The 10,002-nt window shown below is 48.0% G+C and overlaps 3 non-coding genes across 3 annotated transcripts in view; all 3 read right to left on the minus strand.

Annotated features, from left to right (window-relative positions):
- LOC147067611 (large subunit ribosomal RNA) overlaps positions 1-2,181 on the minus strand; it is a 4,110-nt gene extending 1,929 nt beyond the window's left edge. Inside the window, exon 1 of the ribosomal RNA XR_015071434.1 lies at positions 1-2,181. This exon is cut by the window's left edge and continues 1,929 nt beyond it. This is a non-coding gene — a ribosomal RNA (large subunit ribosomal RNA).
- Positions 2,182-2,579: 398 nt separating this feature from the next.
- Positions 2,580-2,741, minus strand: LOC147067612 (5.8S ribosomal RNA). The gene has a single exon (XR_015071435.1). It is a non-coding gene; the product is annotated as a 5.8S ribosomal RNA (ribosomal RNA).
- Positions 2,742-2,893: 152 nt separating this feature from the next.
- Positions 2,894-4,837, minus strand: LOC147067613 (small subunit ribosomal RNA). Its single transcript, XR_015071437.1, has one exon. It is a non-coding gene; the product is annotated as a small subunit ribosomal RNA (ribosomal RNA).
- Positions 4,838-10,002: the final 5,165 nt, after the last annotated feature.

Below are 10,002 nucleotides of genomic sequence, written 5' to 3' on the forward strand. Positions count from 1 at the left end.
ATCTCCCCGCTATAGGATTCCAGGGCGCAACGAACGCTCAGGCAGAAAAGATAACTCTCTCCGGACCTCCCGTCGGCGTCTTCAGGCCATTTTGGGTTACCCCGACGAACTCTCTTGCGAGGGAACGATTTTTAAGACGGTTCCGCAGCCGGGTTCCGGAACTGCAACCGGATTCCCTTTCGCCCGACGGGTGTTATTTTATATACAATATATATAGAACTTTACACCATCATCAACATCGGATTTCTCCTAGGGCTTAGGATCGACTAACTCGCGTGCAACGGCTGTTAACGCGAAACCCTTCTCCACATCAGCCCTCAAGGACCTCGCTTGAGTATTTGCTACTACCACCAAGATCTGCGCCGACGGAGGCTCCAGGCGGGCTCACGCCCAGACCCTTCTGCGCACACCGCCGCGGCCATCCTACTCGTCGCGGCTTCAAGACGCCCCCGCCGTGAGGCGGGTGCGCCCCGCCTGCCTGCGACGGTCGAGTATAGGCTGAACGCTACAGCGCCATCCATTTTCAGGGCTGGTTGCTTCGGCAGGTGAGTTGTTACACACTCCTTAGCGGATTCCGACTTCCATGGCCACCGTCCTGCTGTCCTGAGCGACCAACGCCTTTTATGGTTTCCGATGAGCGTTCATTGGGCGCCTTAACTCGACGTTTGGTTCATCCCACAGCGCCAGTTCTGCTTACCAAAATTGGCCCACTTGGCACTCCCATCCGAGCTCCGACTTCATCTTCGAGCAAGACGGAGATCTCACCCATTTAAAGTTTGAGAATAGGTTGAGGCCGTTTCGGCCCCAATGCCTCTAATCATTCGCTTTACCGGATGAGACTGTGTGAATGTAGCGCGCCCGCGAGGGGCGCGAACATATTTCTCGAGCGCCAGCTATCCTGAGGGAAACTTCGGATGGAACCAGCTATTAGATAGTTCGATTAGTCTTTCGCCCCTATACCCAGTTCCGACGATCGATTTGCACGTCAGAATCGCTTCGGTCCTCCATCAGGGTTTCCCCTGACTTCGACCTGACCAGGCATAGTTCACCATCTTTCGGGTCCCAGCGTGTACGCTCTCAGTGCGTCTCGATAATAACAACGGTGGCTTTTTCGAAACGCCTCGGGAATGCGGCGGGACCGCGGAAACGGTCCGCGCATCTTCCCTCCGGCGCGACCGAGGCCGCGCCTTTCACTTTCATTGCGCCTCTGGGTTTAGTGTAAAAAAATCCCAATGACTCGCGCACATGCTAGACTCCTTGGTCCGTGTTTCAAGACGGGTCCTGTGAGTGCCCAAAACAAACCCACCGCCGACCGGGACGCGTCCCGTCCGAGAGCGCGCCGCTAACCACGACGGCCGACGCGCGACACCCGCGGCGCACGAGGCGCCGGGGGCCGCACGAAGGTCGCCGCTGCGGCGCGACGGACGACCGGCCGAAGCCGGGCGGACGCGAACCTCGTTCTCTACCGTCGCGTGCGGCGGCCGTGGACGCCGCGGCTCCGCCCCTCGTCGAGGGACGGGACAACCGCACGGCGCATTCGACCGCAGCGCGACGGGTCGCGGTGTTATACTGAGGGAGAAGTGCACGCACTCCGGGGGCCCGTCGGCGAACCCGCGCCCCCCCCTGCCGGCGCACCCGCGAAGGCGCGTCGGCAGAGGGTGAGCGGCGAGACGCGGACCCCGGCGGAAGAGCGATGAATCTCCCCGTTCGCTCGTTTGAGTTCCACAGGTTTACCCCTGAACGGTTTCACGTACTCTTGAACTCTCTCTTCAAAGTTCTTTTCAACTTTCCCTCACGGTACTTGTTCGCTATCGGTCTCGTGGTAGTATTTAGCCTTAGATGGAGTCTACCACCCGCTTAGGGCTGCACTCTCAAGCAACCCGACTCTGGGGAGAGAGACCGTCGCGGCCGGCTACCGTCACCACGGGCCTGGCACCCTCTACGGGTAAACGGCCCCGTTCAAGATGAACTTGGACTGGCAGCCGTGACTAATGACCGCGCGTGTATGTATAATTCTCCTCCCGAACGCTACATTTCCCGGCGGCCCGCCGGGGCCGCAGGATTCAGCGCTGGGCTCTTCCCGTTTCGCTCGCCGCTACTCGGGGAATCCTCGTTAGTTTCTTTTCCTCCGCTTACTGATATGCTTAAGTTCGGCGGGTGATCTCTCCTGATTTGAGGTCGACAAACAGTTTGCGTGCAAAATGACGCATGCGAGCGCTCAGACTCACGCGCGGCGACGCCTTTTACGGGTTGTGTGCGTGTGTGCGCAGCGGCTTTTGCAAGTCACCGCGCTCACGCCACGTTCCAGTGCGTGCGCGCGAAGCGAGCGCCCGATGCGAGCGCACTGAGGCGCTACATTCGCACAGGGCGCGCCCGACAACAGGCGTCGATAAATATTTGACCGGACGCCCGGAAGGACGGGTGGGTGGCGGAGGCGTGCGTGTGCACGCGACCTATCCCCCCCCCCCGCCGACCTGGCGACGCCGGCAACTGCTCGCGAACAGCCACACACACACACACACACAAGTGTGTGTGTGTGTGTTATATGACCGTTCGCAGTCTGGTGTTTCTGGTGTACGCGACCCTCAAACAGGAGTGGTCCGTCGACAAACTACGTCTTGCTCGGACCGCAATGTGCGTTCGAAATGTCGATGCTCATGTGTCCTGCAGTTCACACTCTGACGCGCATTTAGCTGCGTTCTTCATCGACCCACGAGCCGAGTGATCCGCCGTTCAGGGTAATCTAGTGATTACATATTGTTGTTGTTATATTGTTTCGTTTTCGGCATATTATATATTTCATAATGCACATGCGAGATGTGCAAAATAAATTTATATAAAAAAAAAAAATTACACGTTACGCGTACACGCGCACATGTTCGTTTCGCACAGGAAATGATCCTTCCGCAGGTTCACCTACGGAAACCTTGTTACGACTTTTACTTCCTCTAAATGATCAAATTCGGTCAAACTTTCCGGCGCGTCAGAGGCCCACGAGGAGCTTCCGCGCGCCAGTCCGAAGACCTCACCAAATCATCCATCGGTAGTAGCGACGGGCGGTGTGTACAAAGGGCAGGGACGCAATCAACGCGAGCTGGTGACTCGCTTTTACTAGGAATTCCTCGTTCATGGGGGAGAATTGCAAACCCCAATCCCTATCACGAAGGGGTTTCATCGGGTTACCCGGGCCGTTAAGCCAAGGAGGACACGCTGATCCCTTCAGTGTAGCGCGCGTGCGGCCCAGGACATCTAAGGGCATCACAGACCTGCTATTGCTCAATCTCGTGCGGCTATATATACCGCCGGTCCCTCTAAGAAGATTTTCATTGTACGCCGGTAGTGAAGACCGCGACGCGCCCGCGCCTCCGACGCAGAACGCCAAAGGACACGGACGCGCGCGGACCCTCGTGATACCGGTTGTACGTCTATTTAATAGGCTAGAGTTACGTTCGTTACCGGAATTAACCTGACAAATCGCTCCACCAACTAAGAGCGGCCATGCACCACCACCCACCGAATCGAGAAAGAGCTGTTAATCCGTCAATCCTTCCAGTGTCCGGGCCTGGTGAGTTTTCCCGTGTTGAGTCGAATTAAGCCGCAGGCTCCACTCCTGGTGGTGCCCTTCCGTCAATTCCTTTAAGTTTCAGCTTTGCAACCATACTCCCCCCGGAGCCCGAAAGCTTTGGTTTCCCGGGAGCTGCCCACCGGGTTAAAATAATGAAACTTCGGCGGATCGCTGGCTGGCATCATTTATGGTTAGAACTACAGCGGTATCTAATCGCCTTCGAACCTCTAACTTTCGTTCTTGATTAATGAAAACACCTTTGGCAAATGCTTTCGCTTTAGTCCGTCTTGCGACGATCCAAGAATTTCACCTCTAACGTCGCAATACGAATGCCCCCAGTTGTCCCTATTAATCATTACCTCTGGTATCAGAAAGCCAACAAAACAGAACCGAGGTCCTATTCTATTATTCCATGCGTACAATATTCAGGCAAAACTTAGCCCGCTTTGAGCACTCTAATTTGTTCAAAGTAAACAGCCGCGACGGCCCGCCTCGGCGAACGGCCGACCTTGCGGCCGACCGACGCCGGATGGCGAAGGACGCACCGGCGAGAAGCCCCGCAGACGTGCCTGTCGTACCGCAGTCGGTAGACCGACACCGCAGGACACAATTTCAACTACGAGCTTTTTAACCGCAACAACTTTAGTATATGCTATTGGAGCTGGAATTACCGCGGCTGCTGGCACCAGACTTGCCCTCCAATGGATCCTCGTTAAAGGATTTAAAGTGTAATCATTCCGATCACGAGGCCTCGGACGAGTCCCGTATCGTTATTTTTCGTCACTACCTCCCCGTGCCGGGAGTGGGTAATTTGCGCGCCTGCTGCCTTCCGTGGATGTGGTAGCCGTTTCTCAGGCTCCCTCTCCGGAATCGAACCCTGATTCCCCGTTACCCGTGACAACCATGGTAGTCGCATAAACTACCATCGACAGTTGATAAGGCAGACATTTGAAAGATGCGTCGCCGGTGCTAGACCGTGCGATCAGCTCAAAGTTATCTAGAGTCATCTCGAAGAGCGACGGACGACGCGAGCGCCGACCGCCGATTGGTTTTTGATCTAATAAAAGCATTCCTCACGTTCCCGTTCAGAATTACGTTTGCATGTATTAGCTCTAGAATTGCCACAGTTATCCAAGTAACTGTGTACGATCTAAGGAACCAAAACTGATATATTGAGCCATTCGCGGTTTCACCTTAATTAGGCTCATACTGAGACTTGCATGGCTTAGTCTTTGAGACAAGCATATGATTACTGGCAGGATCAACCAGGGAGCTGCTCTGCGAGGCCGCGGGCGCGCGCGCACTGGGCGCGCCGACACCCGCGATCCACACGTCACACGCGAACGCGCACCGGAGTCACCCGGCGGGCGACGCTGGCTCTCTCTTTCGATTTTTAACGTGCCGACGCACGAGATACAACGGATTGTATGCATACATACGCACAGAGCACGAGATCGTGCTCCGCGTTTCTCAATTTCCCATCGTAAAACGTGCACACCGAAAACGCACGCCGTCGGCGCGGTAAACGGAGCGACGGAGGCTGAAACGCCGTCCGCCGTCACTCGACAGGATGATTCTGCTAGCGCGGAACTCCAGAGTGATGCGATCGCATAGGCCGCGGCGACGAAATATAATCGCACGCCGGGTGAGTGTCTCGTCTCGCAAATGTACCGCCGACGCGGCCGAATGGCCGCCGCAGTTTGCGAACGCCGTGAAGGAAGTCTTGTCAAAGACGACAACCCACTGCTATACATACGATGGATGAGGGGAGAGACCCAGACGACAACAACAACGAATACGGACACGGCAATGTTGGGTAGCGCAATAATCCGTCGCCATTATTTTATCGTACAGTTCTCTCCTGCGTACATTTTCCCTCACACATTATAGTGTAAACGCGGCGCACTACCGGCCGCGTAACCGAAATAACACTACAAAAGGCGAAGGTGACGATTCTCTTTAGGTTTAATCTTTCATTTGAAATTTCGAATTGCGAATTGCGAATATATATTTTGGTAATTTGGATAATTTTTTTTTTTTAATTTCAATTTTTTTTTTTTTTTTTTTTTTTTTTCATCCATCATTATGAATGATATAAAACCATTGAAATAAATATCATTATGAGAACGTTATATTACGCTCGCCACCGAACGGTCGAGGGTGGGCTGAAATGCCGATACGACGCAAATATAGCTTGCCAGGCGGACGCGGTCTCGTACTTCGTCTCGTACGGTCTCGTCTCGGTCTCGTACTTCGTTCGCAAACCGTCAAGAGTGCCAAACAAAATGTAGCATAGCATTGATAAAGCGCCGCACTACCGACCGCGTGACCGAAATATCACTACAAAAGGCGAAATTGACGATTCTCTTTAGGTTTAATCTTTCATTTGAAATTTCAAATTGCGAATTGCGAATATATATTTTGGTAATTTGTTTGGTTAAATTTTTTTTTTTAAATTTCTAATTTTTTTTTCCATCATGATAAGATATGATGTATGAAAAAAAAAATTAGGTTATATTATGTTAGGTTAGGTTAGGTTAGGTTAGGTTAGGTTAGTTTAGGTTAGATTAGGTTAGTTGAGGTTAGGTTAGTTTTTGTTTAGGTTAGGTTAGGTAAGGTTAGATTAGGTAAGGTTAGGTTAGGTTTAGCTTAGGTTAGGTTGTGTTAGGTAAGGTAAGGTTATGTTAGGTTATGTTAGGTTAGGTTAGGTGAGGTGAGGTTAGGTCAGGTTAGCGAAAGAACGTAGTCGACGAGAGCGCCGCTTTAAGCGAGCCATGGGCCCTCCTGGCTAGCTAAATCTGCGTCCCGCCGGCATCGTCTACTTGACATGCCGGAGGGACGCAGATTTAGCTAGCCAGGAGGGCCCATGTCTCGCTAAAAGCTGCGCTCTCGTCGACTACGTCCGTTCGCTGACCTGACCTAACCTCACCTCACCTAACCTAACCTAACATAACCTTACCTAACCTAACACAACCTAACCTAAACTAAACCTAACCTAACCTTACCTAATCTAACCTTACCTAACCTTACCTAAACAAAAACTAACCTAACCTAACCTAAACAAAAACTAACCTAACCTAACTTAAACTAACCTAACCTAACCTAAACTAACCTAAACAAAAACTAACCTAACCTAAGCAAAAACTAACCTAAACAAAAACAAACCTAACCTAAACAAAAACTAACCTAACCTATCCTAAACAAAAACTAACCTAACCTAACCTAATCATACCTAACGTGACCTAACCTAACCTAAACTAACCAATTTTTTTTTTCATACATCATTTATTATTATGATGAATACCATAAAAAAATATCAATATCATATCGTTATAGGGCATAAACGTGATCAACGAGCGTGTCACTGATCATTTTAAATGCGCCCGATACGCCTCACCTGAAAGAATATTTCATTGTCTTCATTTCGACGTTCAACATAGGAATAGGTAAGTAAAGCGCGAGGGCGAGTTCTAGCGGTAAAATTTGATGTTAAAATAATTTTTCATTATTTTTCATCCAACATATATTATTATGATAGATATCATATACCGTTGACATGTCGATAACATAATATCGTCATAATACGCACGCCGCCGAACGCGGCGAGAGTCGGACGTGAAGTGCACGATGCACGACGATTAAGCTCGCCAGGCGGGCCACGTGTCGCGCTCTAAGCGGCCCTCTCGTGCGTCGTCGACGGCCGAAACGGCGATGTCTCGCTTTAAACGGCGCTCTCGTCGACGACGTTCGTTCGCAGACCTAACCTAACCTAAACTAACCTAACCTAACCCAAACACAAAAACTAACCTAACCTAACCTAACCTTACCTAACCTAACCTAAGCTAATTTAAATAAAAAAAAAAAAAATCTTTTTTTTTACATCCATCATATTATTAACATTATATATATATAACGAAGAATTAAAAAAAAAAAAAAAAAAAAAAAAAAAAAAATTAAAATAAACCTTACCTAACCTTACCTAACCTAACCTAAGCTAATTAAAATAAAAAAAAAAAAATCTTTTTTTTTACATCCATCATATTATATTATTATGAAATATCAATATTATATCGTCATAAGGCATGAACGTAATCGTAAGATAATTTCATTGTCTAGTTCTAGCGGTATAATTTGATGTTGAAATAATTTTTCATTTCTTTTCATTCATCATACATTATTATGATAGGTATAATATACCATTGACATAACGATAATATAATGTCGTTTAAATACGCACGAACCGGCGAGAGTGGGACGTGTGAAGTGCACGATGCCGGCGGGACTCAGATTTAGCTGGCCAGGCGGGCCCGTGTCACGCTTTAAGCGGCGCTCTCGTCCGTCGTCGACGGCCGAAGCAGCGACCTCGTCGTCGAAGGATGTCTCGCTTTAAACGGCGCTCTCGTCGACGACGTTCGTTCGCCAACTTAACCCAACCTAACCTTACATAAACCTAACCTGACCTAACCTAACCATATTATCGTCATAATACGCACGCCGCCGAACCGGCGAGAGTCGGACGTGAAGTGCACGATGCACGACGATTTAGCTCGCCAGGCGGGCCACGTGTCGCGCTCTCGTGCGTCGTCGATGCATGTCTCGCTTTAAGCCGCGGTCTCGTACTTCGTTCGCAAACCGTCAAGAGTGCCAAACAAAATGTAGCATAGTATTGATAAAGCGCCGTACTGTTAATAATGTAAATGAAATATGAACAATGTAATAGTGAAGTAATAACCCTCGTACGAAAAACCAAGGAATTCAATAAAAGCAGAAATAAAAAAAATTTAAATAAACCTCACCTAACCTTATCTAACCTAAACCCTATCTAATTTAAATTGAAAAAAAAAAAACATTTTTTTTTCATCCATCATACAATATTATGATAGATATCATATATCGATAACATATTATCGTCATAATACGCACGCCGCCGAACCGGCGAGAGGCGGACGTGAAGTGCACGATGCACGACGATTTAGCTCGCCAGGCGGGCCACGTGTCGCGCTCTCGTGCGTCGTCGATGCATGTCTCGCTTTAAGCCGCGGTCTCGTACTTCGTTCGCAAACCGTCAAGAGTGCCAAACAAAATGTAGCATAGCATTGATAAAGCGCCGTACTACCGACCGCGTGACCGAAATATCACTACAAAAGGCAAAATTGACGATTCTCTTTGGGTTTAATCTTTCATTTGAAATTTCGAATTGCGAATTGCGAATATATATTTTGGTAATTTGTTTGGTTAATTTTTTTTTTTTAAATTTCTAATTTTTTTTTCCATCATGATAAGATATGATGTATGAAAAAAAAAATTAGGTAATATTATGTTAGGTTAGGTTAGGTTAGGTTAGGTTAGGTTAGGTTAGGTTAGGTTAGGTTAGTTTAGGTTAGATTAGGTTAGTTTAGGTTAGGTTAGTTTTTGTTTAGGTTAGGTTAGGTAAGGTTAGATTAGGTAAGGTTAGGTTAGGTTAGGTTTAGTTTAGGTTAGGTTGTGTTAGGTAAGGTAAGGTTATGTTAGGTTATGTTAGGTTAGGTTAGGTGAGGTGAGGTTAGGTCAGGTTAGCGATCGAACGTAGTCGACGAGAGCGCCGCTTTAAGCGAGCCATGGGCCCTCCTGGCTAGCTAAATCTGCGTCCCGCCGGCATCGTCTACTTGACATGCCGGAGGGACGCAGATTTAGCTAGCCAGGAGGGCCCATGTCTCGCTAAAAGCTGCGCTCTCGTCGACTACGTCCGTTCGCTGACCTGACCTAACCTCACCTCACCTAACCTAACCTAACATAACCTAACATAACCTTACCTAACCTAACACAACCTAACCTAAACTAAACCTAACCTAACCTTACCTAATCTAACCTTACCTAACCTTACCTAAACAAAAACTAACCTAACCTAACCTAAACAAAAACTAACCTAACCTAACTTAAACTAACCTAACCTAACCTAAACTAACCTAAACAAAAACTAACCTAACCTAAGCAAAAACTAACCTAAACAAAAACAAACCTAACCTAAACAAAAACTAACCTAACCTATCCTAAACAAAAACTAACCTAACCTAACCTAATCATACCTAACGTGACCTAACCTAACCTAAACTAACCAATTTTTTTTTTCATACATCATTTATTATTATGATGAATACCATAAAAAAATATCAATATCATATCGTTATAGGGCATAAACGTGATCAACGAGCGTGTCACTGATCATTTTAAATGCGCCCGATACGCCTCACCTGAAAGAATATTTCATTGTCTTCATTTCGACGTTCAACATAGGAATAGGTAAGTAAAGCGCGAGGGCGAGTTCTAGCGGTAAAATTTGATGTTAAAATAATTTTTCATTATTTTTCATCCAACATATATTATTATGATAGATATCATATACCGTTGACATGTCGATAACATAATATCGTCATAATACGCACGCCGCCGAACGCGGC

The sequence above is a fragment of the Rhyacophila brunnea genome, unplaced genomic scaffold, assembly GCF_057557595.1.
Source record: "Rhyacophila brunnea isolate RB1 unplaced genomic scaffold, BYU_Rbru_1.0 scaffold_368, whole genome shotgun sequence".
Lineage (NCBI taxonomy): Eukaryota > Metazoa > Arthropoda > Insecta > Trichoptera > Rhyacophilidae > Rhyacophila > Rhyacophila brunnea.